At 42.4% G+C, this 14,630-nt stretch overlaps 1 protein-coding gene and 1 pseudogene across 4 annotated transcripts in view; both read right to left on the bottom strand.

Annotated features, from left to right (window-relative positions):
- PDE8A (phosphodiesterase 8A) overlaps positions 1-14,630 on the bottom strand; it is a 151,319-nt gene that overhangs the window by 77,996 nt on the left and 58,693 nt on the right. The gene's annotated exons all lie outside the window — the stretch shown is intronic.
- On the bottom strand, positions 8,661-11,852 carry LOC110138285 (actin-related protein 2/3 complex subunit 1A pseudogene; annotated as a pseudogene).

Here is a 14,630-nt window from a genome sequence, read left to right on the forward strand (position 1 = left end):
TCTATCTTTTTACTATATCCCCTTATTAGAAACAGATAGTTATACTGGTCAATTTATATTAATTGTTTACAAACCCAGGAACTACAGTAAAGATGTAAATCAGATTTTGTCTTCAGCATGTCCATCCCCTCCAGGCTTCCCTGTGCAGCCAGTGGCTGTCTTGTCTGCCTTTCCCAGCACAGTGCTAACTTCATCAAAGGGGCACAGCCTGGGAAAGAGTCAGGTGTGTTCTTAGATGGGAAGAGTCAAAATTAGTTCAGACACTTGTGGACCACAAGCCACGCAGACAGCCAGGTACTAGGAGTGCAAAGACCAAATCCCCACCCTGTCCTTGAGTGGTAGCAGGGGAATACGTAAATGATGACAATGTGGTGCAGGTTTAAAAGAGAAAGAAGGTGTCTAGTGTGTGTGAAATACTTCACTTCTGATCATATTTAAATCCAACTTAGTCCCTACCCTATGAATAAGATAAGCTCATTAACTCCATTTTATTGATGACAAAACTAAAGCTTCCCTGGAGAAGGAAATGGCAACCCATTCCAGTATTCTTGCCTGGAAAATCCCATGGACAGAGGAGCCTGGAGGGCTACAGTCCATTGGGTAGCAAAGAGTCAGACATGACTGAGCCACCACCACCAAACTGAAGCTTAGAGCAGTATGGTTAAAGCACTGGTAACAGGCAATGGTGGCAACTGGGTCCAATTCTTGGAAACTTAATTCTCATGGTCTTTTCATGATCTACTGGGAAAGACATCTGACCGTAACCTGTATCTAACTGAAACAAGACAAGAACCTGGAAAGCAGCATCCGTCCACTCCACAAACCTCTGTCAAGCACCCACAAGGTATCAAACTGTTTCCCAGGCACTGGGCATTAACAGAGACCAGAGAACATCTCTACACAGCAGGGAGGGATCTGATGTAGAGTAAGAGGGCTGCTGTTTGGAATCAGAGCCAAGGAAGTCCCTCTGAGGTGGCACAGAATGGCACTGTGGAAGGCGAGATTTGGGTGAGGAGGAGTCAGCCATGCCAGGAATGGATGAGGGGGCAGCAGGCAGAGCACAGGACTGGGGGGTGGGGCCAGGGGGACATCTGAGGAAAGGAGGGGAAGAGAGGGAGATGAGCTTAAGGCCAGGCAGGAGCTGTAAGATGCAGAGCTTCCTAAGCCGGGACAAGAAATGGGGGTTTTACTCTAAATTTCATGAAAAGCCACCAGAGAGTTTTACACTAGGGAACGATATGATCCGATTCTTGTTTTCTAGAAAGATCCCTTCAGCTACCTGCGGAGAAGAGTCAGTGAGAGGGTAAGGGGGAGGCAGAGAGACAGGAAGAAAGCTCTTGGAGTAGCAGTCCAGGTAGGTAAGAGAAGATGCTTGCTTGGCCTGGTAGTTGCCATGGAGATGGGTAGATGAATCTGGAATATGTTTTGGAGATGGACTGATCAGGACTTGTTGATGAACAGAATACAACCAAATCCACTGATTCCCAGATCAAAGCTGTCATATCTGACCAGAAGTTTTCTATCAGTGTGTAGAAATCTGAGGTTCTGAAGCAGGGCATCCTGGTAGAAGTGGTGTGAATCTGCTTGGTCTTTTCCAGATCCACCCACAAGATGGCACCAAGAGCTACCCTGAGGCAAAGCTCCCTCCTAGCTTCTTCCCCTGGTCCTTCTCTCAGGGCAATCTAAACACCCCAAGCGTGCATACTAAGTTGCTTCAGTCATGTCCGACTTTTTGTGATCCCCTGGACTGTAGCCCACCAGGCTCCTCTGTCCATGGGATTCTCCAGGCAAGAATACCAAAGTGGGTTGCCATTTCCTCCCTCAGGGGATCTTTCCCACCCATGGATCAAACTCGAATCTCTTTTGTCTCCTTCATTGGCAGGCAGGTTCTGTACTGCCACCTGGGAAACCCAATATCCACTTTCAATGTCCTAGTCTCTTCTCTCCCCTTACCTACTCTTAATTTGCCCTCCAGTCAATTTACACAGCACATATTTACAAGAAGCCTTTTATGTGTTACCTCAATTGATTCCAAAATCAAGTCACAGGCTACAGTGAAACTGTTCAGGCTCTTTTTCGCCGAAACCCCATAGTGTTGGGCAAAAAATGGTGTCCGGATTTAAAGAGCTATTTAAAGAGCTTAACACAATTCCCAACAGTGAGTAATGTGCACTAAATTCTAAATATCTACAGAAAAGATTTTCCAAGAAGTTTTTGCTATGAAAGTGTACTTTTACTAACACACACACATACAGGCATGTTTAAAACTATATTTTTCCAAACAGCTATTTCTTACAGAGCACTCAGGACCATGAACATCATGATACCTTGAAATACTGAAGAAAAAAAAAATAGGACCCACTTCTTAAATATTAATGTAGTAAGTAAAGGGGACAAATACAGGTTTTCTTGAAACCCTCGAAGAGGGCTGACTGCCTCTGAAGGTGAAAACAGAAAGAACCAACCCAGAAAAAAATGAGGCTAGCCAACTGAAGGATAACCCAACCCATGTGCCTCTCTTTAACTGTGTCACTGAAATTTAAGACTCCCTCAAATCCAACAGCAGAAATTTGAGCTGTAACACCACGGAGACCAGATGAGAGCCGATTTCTCACCCATGCCTGCCTGCTTAGTTGCTCAGTTGTGTCCAACTCTTTGCAGCCCTCTAGACTGTAGCTTGTCAGGCTCCTCTGTCCATGGGATTTTTCAGGCAAGAATACAGGAGTGGGTTGCCATTTCCTTCTCCAGGGGGTCTTCCTGACTCTCCCATGTCTCCTTAACTGCAGGCAGATTCTTTACCTGCTGAGCCATCGGGAAAGCCCACTTCTCCCCCAGATCCTCCTAAAAGAAGAGAATGACCACTTGTATGAACTGGTCAGAAAAAGAAGGGTATACAGGCTGCCGGGAAGTGAGGAGAGAGACACTGAGAACTCAGTGTTATTGACTCAGCTCTCTCCCAGAGAAAACCTGAATCCAGAAGGCATGGATGACGTGCAGACAAGAGGAATATTCCTGACCAAAGATTAATAAGTTAGCATCCAGCCTCTGTCTGGGACAAGTCTATTTCAGGCATATTTTCATGAACCGGTCATGTTTATCACACACCCTGCACATTCAGACAGCAGTCCACCTTGTTCAGTAGGCCCTACAGCTGCCTGCCGCTAGCTGACCACACCAGCCATCCCAAAGCAAACCCCAGCCCAGGTTTTAACAGGTTAGCTTCATAAACCTCAATGCTATCTGAAGTGGGTTACACTGAGAATGACAACCCGCACAACAAAATGAATTCTCCACTATCACCCAAGCTTTCCTTCACCAGTATTCCTGAGGTGGAAGAGATAGGGGTTTGAACGCTGACCTCTGTCCCCTCAAAAATCGGTAACTTTAGGCAAGTTTCTTCGTTTTGCTAAGTCTCGCCTGGAAAAAGCAGTGTCTGTGAAGCAGAAATGAGTAACAGATTCTCAGCTCTCTGTGTGGTGCCAGCATAGAGGGAAGTGCTCCATGGCAGAAGCCATCATCACCAGTGAAAGGGGCCGCATACACAATCGCAGTGCCCCTTGTCTGCTTCCAGAGCAAAGACGAAATCCTTACTAGGTGTGGAAGCTAAACACGTAGATGTTGGCAGAAAGTGGGCTTCCAAACGGAAAGCTATTTGAAAAAGACAGAGTTAACACTGCTCATCCCCACCTCCTTCCTGTGTTAAATCATCAGACGCCCTGAACGCAGCAGTTCTCAATCTGAGGGTCTACTGTTGAAACCATCTCCCAGTCCTCTTTTACGAGGGCTATCCAGAGAGTCTCAGCAATGGGCCTACATGGTTTTGTTTAACAAATAATACTGGTTTCTTTAATACTTTCTTTTGGAACATTTTTCACTACTAATTATGTCTAATTCCAAATTTCAAATAACCAGCTCAGAAAAATCCAGGAAGAAGTCATCTTCGGTTTAGAAAACTGAACTCTTGAGTTTCAGAAGAGAAGCCACTGGGAAGAGGGAGGTATATTATATATTAAATAGTGAAGACAGTAACTATCAACAGAGATGAGGAACCCGTGGGGCAGATGAAGGCCTTGGATCCAGGATGGGGGTTCAGCATGGGGGTTAAGGGGAGAATAGCTAGAGCCTTGGCCCTAAGTCATGGAAAATCCCTGTTTCCCCCTTCAGTGCTCACAGCAGCAAACAGCCCAGGCAACAGGCTCCCTGGGGAGGCTGTCTTCTCCCAGGGCTGCTTCTTCCTAATGGTTTTAAGGTAAAATCTTGACCAGAAGTTGTCTGTTATTTGTATTTTTAAATGCATATTTACAGCCTCCAAACTAAATATATGTATATTTAATAACTGTATTTATCTTTGGCTGTGCGAGGTCTTCGTGGCTGCACTGGCTCTTCTCCAGCTGAGGGGGGCGCTCTCCAGTTGCGGTCCACAGGCTCCTCTCGCAGAGCACAGGCTCTAGGCACACGGGCTTCAGTAACTGCAGCTCGTGGACTCTAGAGCACAGGCTCAATAGCTCTTTGCCTTTTCTAGACTACCAAGCAGTTGGAATCACACAAGTATGTAGCTTTTCCAGACTGGCTTCTTTGACTTAGTAATATGTATTTAAGGTTCTTCCGTGACTTTTTTTTGTGGCTTTTTCTTTTCAGTACTAACTAATATTCCACTGTCTGGATGTACCACAATTCACCCTTTCACCTATTGAAGGACACCTTAGTTGCTTCTAAGTTTTGACAATTATGAATAAAGCTGCTAAAAACCTCCTTGTGCAGGTGTTTGCGTAGTGTAAGTTTTCAACTCCTTTGGGTAAATACAAGAACAAATGCTAGATCTATGACAGGAGTGTGTTTAGCTTTGTAAGAGGCTGCCAATCTGTCTTCCAAAGTGGCTGCCATTCTACATTCTCCCCAGCACTGTTTACATTTCCCACCCCACCCAGGCCCATTGTACCACATCCTGGTCAGCATTTGGTGTTGTCAGTGTTCCAGATTTTGGCCATTTAAATAGGTGTGGAACAGTATCTTACTGTTGGTGTAATCTACATTTCCCCTGACACATGACGGGGTGCATCTTTTCATATGCTTATCTGCTACCTGTCTATCTTTGGTGAGGTGTCTGTTAAGGTCTTTGGCTCATTTTTTAACCAGATTATCCATTCTCTTTTCTTTCTTTAATTGGAGTACAGTTGTTTCACGGTGTTGTGTGAGGTCCTGCTGTAGAGCAGTGTGCATCAGCGGTACACACACGTATCTCCCCTCTTCCTTGGATTTCCTCCCCACTCGGGTGCCCACAGCACCAAGGAGAGTCCCCTGTGCCGTGCGTAGGTCCTCATTAGCTAGCTATTTTACACACAGTAGTGTATGCATGTCAATCCCAGATTGTCCACTTTTCTTAGAGTTTTCAAGACTTCTTTATATATTTTGGACATCAGACACTCTCTGACATAAATTGCAGCAATATCTTTATTCAATCCATCTCAGAGAGTAATGGAAATAAAAACAAATGGGACCTAATTAAACTCAAAAACTTTCACACAGCAAAGGAAACCATGAACAAAATAAAAAGACAATCAATCCACAGAATGGGAGAAAATATCGGCAAACAGTGCAACCGACATGGGATTGGTCTCCAAAATTTACAAACAGGTCATGGGGCTTAATATTAAAAAAAGAAAAAACACAATAAAAAAATGGGCAGAAGACCTGAAGAGACATCTCCAAAGAAGACAGATGGGCAAGAGGTGCATGAAAATATACTCAATATCACTAATTATTAGAGAAATGCAAATCAAAACTACAATGAGACAGCAGCTCACACCAGTCAGAATGGCCATCATCAAAAAATTTACAAACAATAAATGCTGGAGAAGGTGTGGAGAAAAGGGAACCCTCCTAGAATGTTAGTGGGAATGTAAATTGGTATACTCTCTATGCAGAATAGTATGGAGGTATCTTTAAAAACTAAAAATAGAGCTACCATACTGATCCAACAATCCCAGTCCTGGGCATATATCCAGAGAAAAACATTATTTGAAAGGATATATGCACCCTAATGTTCATTGCAGCATTGTCTACAATAGCCAAGACACAGAGGCAACCTAAATGTCCACTGACAGATGAATGGATAAAGATGTGGTACACATATACAACAGAATATTACTCAGTCGTTGAAAAAAGAACAATGCCATTTGCAGCAACATAGATGGAACACAGATGGACCAGGAAATTATCATACTAAGTAAGTCAGAGAGAGAAAGACAAATATCATATGATATTGCTTATATGTAGAATCTAAAAAAAAAAAAATTAAACTTATTTACAAAACAGACTGACAGATTTACAGGAAAAACTTATGGTTACCAGGGAGGAAGGGGGAAGAGGAGGGACAGACTGGGAGTTTGGGACTGAAATGTACACATTGCTATATTTAAAATAGATAACCAATAAGGAACTATGGTATGGCACAGAGAACTTTAGTCAACATTCTGTCATAACCTAAATGGGAAAAGAATTTGAAAAATGATAGATACATGTTTATGTATATATATAAATTAATAACTTTGCTGTACACCTAAAAAAAAACACAATGCTCTTAATTAACTATACTCTAATATAAAATACAAATTTTTAAAATGTTTGGCAGAATTCACCAATAAAACAATATGGGCCTGGGACTTTCTGTTTTGGAAGGTTACTGACTACTAACCCAATTTCTTCAGTAGATAGGTCTATTCAGATCTATTTCTTCTCATGTGAGCTTTGGCAGATACTGTCTTCTCAAGGAACTGGTCCATTTCATCCAGGTAATCAAAGTGTGGGCACAGAGCTGTGAAAGCATTCTTTTACTATTCTTTCAATTTCCATAAGATCTGTAGTGAAGTCTCCTCTTTCATTTCTGAAATTAGTAACTTGTATCTTCTCTCTTTCGTAGTTAGCCTAATACATTTACTAATACATTTTACTGATCTTTTCAAAGAATCAGCTTTTGGTTTCAAGAATTTTCTCTACTAATGTCTTGTTTTCAGTTTCACTGATTTCAGTTCTTGTTGTTCAGGTGCTCAGTTGTGTCCGACTCTGCAACCCCATGAACTGCTGCACATCAGGCTTCCCTGTCCATCACTATCTCCTGGAGTTTGCTCAAATTCATGTCCATTGAGTCAGTGATACCATCCAACCATCTCATCTTCTGTTGTCCTCTTCTCCTCTTGCCCTCAGTCTTTCCCAGCATCAGGGTTTTTTCCAACAAGTCAGCTCTTCGCATCAGGTATTTTATTGACCATGTAAGGTACTGCATCAAAGTATTGGAGGTTCAGCTTCAACATCAATCTTTCCAATGAATATTCAGGACTGATTTCCTTTAGGATTAACTAGTTTGATCTCCTTGCTGCCCAAGGGACTCTCAAGAGTCTTCTCCAGCATCACAATTTGAAGGCATCAATTCTTTAGCACTCAGCTTTCTTTATGGTCCAGCTCTCACATCTGTACATGAGTACTGGAAAAACCAAAGCTTTGACCATAGGGACCTTTGTTGGCAAAGTGATAGCTCTGCTTTATAATATGCTGTCTAAGTTTGTCATAGATTTTCTTCCAAGGAGCAAATGGCTTTTAATTCCGTGGCTGCAGTCACCATCCGCAGTGATTTTGGAACCCCAGAAAATAAAATGTCACTGGGTTTCCATTATTTCCCCATTCATTTGCTGTGAAGTGATGGGACTCGATGCCATGATCTTAGTTTTCTGAATGTTGAGCTTTAAGCCAGCTTTTTCACTTTCCTCTTTCACCCTCATCAAGAGGCTCTTCAGTTCCTTTTGGCTTTCTGCCATTAGAGTGATATTATCTGCATATCTGAGGTTGTTGGTATTTCTCCCAGCAATCTTGATTCCAGCTTGTGAGTCTTCCAGTCTGGCATTTAGCATGATGTACTCTGCATGTAAGTTAAATAAGCAGGGTGACAATATACAGCCTTGATATACTCTTTTCCCAATTTGGAACCTGTCCATTGTTCTATGTCTGATTCTAACTGTTGCTCTTGACCTGCATACAGGTTTCTAGGAGGCAGGTAAGGTGGTCTGGTATTCCCTTCTCTTTAAGACTTTTTCACAGTTTGTTGTGATGCACATAGTCAAAGGCTTCAGCATGGTGAATGAAGAAGAAGATATATTTTTGGAATTCCCTTGTTTTTTCTACAATTCAATGTATGTTGGCAATTTGATCTCTGGTTCCTCTGCCTTTCTAAACCCAGCTTGTACATATGGAAATTCTTAGTTCTCATACTGTTAAAGCCTAGATTAAAGGATTTTGATCATTACCTTGCTAGCATGTGAAATGAGTGCAATTGTCGGTAGTTTAAACATTCTTTGGCATTGCCTTTCTTTGGGACTGGAATGAAAACTGGGCTCTTCCAGTCCTGTGGCCACTACTGAGTTCTTCAATTTGCTAGCATATTGAACGCAGCACTTTAACAGCATCATCTTTTAGGATCTGAAATAGCTCAGCTGGAATTCCATCACCTCCACTAGCTTTGTTCATAGTAATACTTCCTAAGGCCCACTTGACTTCACACTCAGGATGTCTGGCTCTAGGTGAGTGACCACACCATTGTGGTTATCCAGGTCATTAAGACCTTTTTTGTATAGTTCTTCTGTGCATTCTTGCCACCTCTTCTTAATATCTTCTGTTTCTGTTAGGTGCTTGCCATTTCTGTCCTTTATTGTGCCCATCTTTGTGTGAAATGTTCCCTGGCTATCGCCATTTTCTTGAAGAGATCTCTAGTCTTTCCCACTCTATTGTTTTCCTCTATTTCATTGCATTGTTCACTTAAGAAGGCTTTCTTATCTCTCCCTGCTATTCTCTGGAACTCTGCATTCAGTTAGGTGTATCTTTCCCTTTCTCTTTTGCCTTTAGCTTCTCTTCTTTCCTCACCTATTTGCAGGGCCTCCTCAGACAACCACTTTGCCTTCTTGTATTTCTTTTTCTCGGGGATGGTTTTGGTCACCACCTCCTGTCCAATGTTACAAACCTCTGCTTATAGTTCTTCAGGCACTCTGTCTACCATGTCTAATCACTTGAATCTATTTGTCACCTCCACTATATAATAATTAGGGATTTCATTTAGGTCATACCCGAAAGGTCTAGTGGTTTTCCCTATTTTCTTCAATTTAAGCCTACATTTTGCAATAAGGAGCTGATGATCTGAGCCACAGTCAGCTCCAGGTCTTGTTTTTGCTGATTGTCAAGAGCTTCTCCATCTTCACCTGCAAAGAATATACTAATTCTTATTGTTTTTTTTCTTTGGCTAACTTTGGATTTAATTTGTGCTTCTTTTCCTCTAAGTTTAGATTACTCATTTTAGCTCTTTCTTCTTTTCCAACATGTGCGTTCAATGCCACAAATTTTTCTCCATGCACTGCTTTTGCTGAAGCCCACAGATTTTGATAAATTACATTATCATTCTCATTCAGCTCAAAATATTTGAAAATTTCTCTCGAAATTTCTTCTTTGACCCATGTATTACTTAAAAGTATATTATTTAATCTCCAATTATTTGAGGATTTTCCAGCTACGTTTATGTTATTCATTTCTAGTTTAATTCCACCATGGTTAGAGGCCAGACATTGTTTGATTTCTAGTCTTTTAAATCTGTTAAGATGTTGTGGCCCAGAATGTAGTTAGGACTACAATAAGTATTCCATATGAGCTTAAGAAAAATGTGTATTCTGATACTGCTGGATGAAGTAGTCAATAGATATCAATTTTATCCAATTGACTGATGGTCCTATTGAGTTCAGGGCTTCTCAGGTGGCACAGTAGTAAAGAATCTGCCTGTTAATGAAGGGGACATGAGTTCAATCCCTGGGTCAGGAAAATCCCCTGGAGAAAGAAATGGCAACAGACTCCAGAATTCTTGCCTGGAAAAATCCCATGGACAGAGCAGGCTGGCAGGCTACATGCAGTTCATGGAGTCGCAAAGAGTTGGACATGACTGAACACACACTATTGAGTTCAACTATGTCATTACATAGATTTTTGCCTGCTAGATTTGTCCATTTCCAAAAGATTGGTGCTGAAGTTCCCTACTATGTTAATCCACTCTCTCTCCTTGCAGTTCTCCTGGTTTTTGTCTGATGCAGTCTGATGCTCTGTTGCTGGCAGCATACATATTAAGAATGTTACATCTTCTAGGAGAGTTGCTGTCTCCATCATACGTAGTACCTCTGTTCAGATTTACTCGTTAAATGCTTCCCTGGGTGGCTCAGATGGTAAAGAATCTGTCTGCAATGCAGGAGACCCAGGTTTGATCCCTGGTCAGAAAGATCCCCTAAAGAAGGGAATAGCAACCCACTCCAGTGTTCTTGCCTGGAGAATTCCATGGACAGAGGGGCCTGGCAGGCTAGGGGTTGCAAAGAGTTGGACATGACTGAGTGATTTTTTTTTTAACGTATTCAGTGTTTTTATTTAATTTTTTTCAGCAGACAATTTACATACCTCCCCACCCTTTCCTTTAAGTTAGTGTTGACAACGTTCCGTAATAAACTACTTAAAGAGAAGCTTTGGTCAAGAATGGAATGAAATTGCAAAACAAAACAAAACAACCCCCCAAACAAATCCCAAATCACTGCTGCTTTAAAAAAACCAACACTTTCACCAATTATGTTCAAACAAAACACACAAGGAGGTTTGCGCCATGTGCATCTTCAGTGTTTGCTGGCAGTGGGCTCCCCTCGGCGTGCAAATGGCAGAGCTGCCCCGGCACAGCCGGTCCGTCCTCATGCTGGGTCCGGATGCTCACTCAGCTTCACATTATCCGAAGACCCTGGATGGAAGACTCTAAGGTCTTGAAATCCCAAATGGTCATGGCTCCGTCAATGCCGGTAGTGCAAAATTTGCGACAATCTTGCCTGTTCACCTCATAGACACTTGGGTGATGCTATTCTGGTGCAGCGTCTCCAGCGCCGTGTTGCGGTCCTCGGTCGTGGCCCGCTTGTCCATGCTGCGGAAGCGCTCCATGGCCGACATGTTGCGCTGGATGCTCTGTTTAGGGATGTCCAGCCTGGAGACAAAGGTCAAGCAGCCGCAGTCGTCGTAGTTAAAGAGCATGGGGCAGCAATCGTGGCCAGCAGCCACAACGCTGTTCTCTGAGACGAACGACACACTCAGGAGGGGCAGGAACTCCATCTTCAGAGTTGAGACCTGCACACTTTTTGAGGCGTCGGCAATGGACACGGTGCTGTCGTGTCTGACCCAGGCCAGGCGGCTGCCACTGGCTGAGAAGCTGACCCCGTGCACCCAGCCGCCGGTGCTGCTGCCACTGAACTCAGACATCAGCTGACCTAAAGGCATCTTGCTGCCCCAGGGCGTGCTGGCTGGCTTCTCATCCACTTTTTTAATGTAGGCAGAAAACAATCTGCATTTGAAGTCGCAGGATCCCGTGGCCAGCAAGACTTTGTTGGGCTGCCAATCCAAGCTGAGGACCATGGAGCGGATGGGCTTTTTAATGTGCTTGCTCACCCGTCAGTCATTTTCAGACTCGAAGTAACAGACAGAGATGAGTCGTGCTCTGCTACCCACAGCAAACTTGTTCTCTAGCGGGGACCACTTGACGAAAGTGGCCACTCGGTTAATTTTCAGCATCACCAGGGTTGGCTTCCAGACACCAACCTTCTGACTCCAGACGTAGGCATTGCGGTCAGCCCTGCAAGTGACGATGCGGTCACTCTTGGGAGCCCAGTCGATACCTGTGATGTGTCCACTGTGTTCCTTGAGTTCATGAGCTTCCACCCACTGGCCCCCGTTCTTCTTATAGATGTGGACTTCGTGATTACTGGGGCTAAGGGCGATCTGGGCACGATCCCTGTTCCTGGCATGACAGGTGATTGGCTCCAGTAAAAACTGATGCAGGGACATTATTCTTAGTGTTTTCAAAGGATAAAAATCTGGGATCGGGGCCGTCTGGACAGGCTCGGAGCATTGAATTCGCGGACTCTGGTCAGTCAACGCGAACAGGCTCCAGCGGGCGCCACGACTGAGTGATTAACACACAGCTTTAGTTGTTATGTCAGAGGTTTGACTTCCAAACACCTTATGTAGAGAACTGGAAACCAGAAGTCCAATACATTTTGAATAAAATTACGTGCAGGAAGTCTCAAATTACAATCCAAATATACTTGTTAGATGACAGTAGTCATAACTGTATAAGTATTTTGGGAAGTAGGAAGTGTCTAAGGGGATGTGCATCTCTGAAATGCTGCAGAGAGGCCAACCCAGAACCATCTTCCCTGGGCCCACTCTGCTTCCTCTGACAGGTGATGGGGTTGCAGGGAGCAGGCAAATGGTCCTTATTAGTGCCTTCAAAGCAACTACTGGTTAATAACCATTGGTGATTTGAAGGTGTTATTTTAAGCATTTTGCACTTTAATATGCTAGACTTATTTATGTGTAGTAGTTTAGTCAGTTTCAGTTATGCTTTAGGAAATAAGTTGAGAGTTTTGAGTTCACTTATAATGAATTGTAATCTTTCCCATTCGAAATAGTACGAAATGACTCCTACTTGAAATTTTCACTTAGAGGATGTGATGTTCGGAAACCAGCTATTAAGGTTAAGCCAAAACTGCCTATGCATACCCTGCATTCCAGAGGTGAGAATTTTGGGTCTATTCACAAAGATCTTTAGGGGATATGTGCAAAGATGTTTGTCCTGGATTATACAGTGGCAAGGAGTTACAAGTGATATGGATATATCTAACTGGGGGACAGTAATATGATAGACCCTTTTTCGTTTTGCTGCACCAGGATCTTAGTTCCCCAGCCAGGGACTGAACCCATTCCCCCTGCAGTGGAAGCACAGAGTCCCAACCACTGGACCACCAGGAAGTTCAATGTCGCAGATCTTAGAAGCATATGCTAAGTGAAAAAAGAAAACAGAATGAGATCTGGAATACAGTACTATTTATATAAATTAAAATACTTAAGTACATAACAAAACATATTTTCTAAGAATACATAAAAACAAAATGACATACAGTAAATACATTAGAATGGTCACCTGTGGTAGGCAGGAAGGGAGTGGAGAATCAAATAAAGACAAACCAAACAACAAAAAAAGAGAGGAACCTTGGGAAATATACAAGGATTTTTAAACACAAAAAGCACTAACCAAGCTTCCCTGGTGGTTCAGTGGTAAAGAATCTGCCTGCCAATGCAGGAGACACAGGTTAGATCCCTGATCTGGGAAGAACCTACAAGTCGTGGAGCAACCAAGTCCAAGCACCACAACTACTGAGCCTGTGCTCTAGAGCCCAGGAGCCACAGCTACTGAGCCCACGTGCCTCAACTGCTGAAGACCACGTGCCTAGGGCCTGTGCTCCAAACAAGAGAAGCCACCACAATGAGAAGCCCGCACACTGCAACTAGATAGTAACCCCCGCTCATTGCAACTACAGAAATGCCCACACAGCAACAGATCTGGCACAGACCAAATAAATAAATAATAAAATAAATAAAAATTATTTTTTAAAAAGTAATAACCATAAAGAAAAAGGTTAATAAATTAGATTTTTAAATTAGGAAGTTCTGTTCATCAAAAGACCCTAGTCCGAGACTGAAAAGGTTAAGTAACAGAATGATTTACAAAACATATAACTGAGAAAGGATGCATACCCATAATATACAAAGAATGCCTGAAGATCAGCGAGACAAAACTAGACAACCCGACTGCAGAGAGTCTTGCACAGGCGGATGATGTTAATACGCTAGGAACTGGGAAGGATAATTCAGTCCTCTGTGTCGGAATTCCAACCAGGAAAAGAAAGTGAGCTCATCAAGAATTTTTTTAAGTTTTAACAATTTTGTAAGAATGTATGTAAGCAGGAAATTTGAACAGATATTTTAAACCTTATAAAACATAAACAAATGTCATTGGCTAAAATCTCTTCTATTTTAAGAGAGTTCTTGAGAGAAAATGGAAAAAGCATCTGCATTGGCAATTTGTGTATCTACAAGGGGCAATGAGTTACTTATGCAATTACTACACAGTACAAAGCTCTGTTTCCATAGAGATTATGACACAACTGATTTAGGCCTTAAATTAGAATATTCCGATTTGAATTGAGAAATGATCTTTTTGTCTAAATGAATAGTGTATTCAGTGTGAATAAAAGCTCTGCACATCTGCTGATATCATTTCCTCTGCACTTCAGTAATAATTAATAATGAGAATACATCCACACAAGTCCTAAAAATGAATTCATACTCCTAAAGTTTCACAAGCGCCTGAAAATATACAGGGAATGACACATTTCTACAGGATGTACAAAAATACTTAAAGAACTAACATAAAACATTTCAAGATGTCTTCCTGCTCATTTCACATCTATTGCATTTAAACAGTCTTGTGAACATCAAGACCAAAAATGTCAATTCTGTCTTCCTTCTGTCATGACTACCTGAATATAACAGATAAACTATACTGTGGGAGCTGGGAGGGGTGAGGAATGCATATTAATCCAAAGCACAAAAACATCAGAATGTTAAGTTTCAAAAGGAATGAAACATCATATGATCCATAAATACAGTATGTGTAAAATCCTTCAATGGCCCCACACTGCCCGAAGTAAAGCCTTCAAGGCTCCTGCAGTGCTTAAAGC

The sequence above is a fragment of the Odocoileus virginianus genome, chromosome 16 (assembly GCF_023699985.2).
Source record: "Odocoileus virginianus isolate 20LAN1187 ecotype Illinois chromosome 16, Ovbor_1.2, whole genome shotgun sequence".
NCBI lineage: Eukaryota > Metazoa > Chordata > Mammalia > Artiodactyla > Cervidae > Odocoileus > Odocoileus virginianus.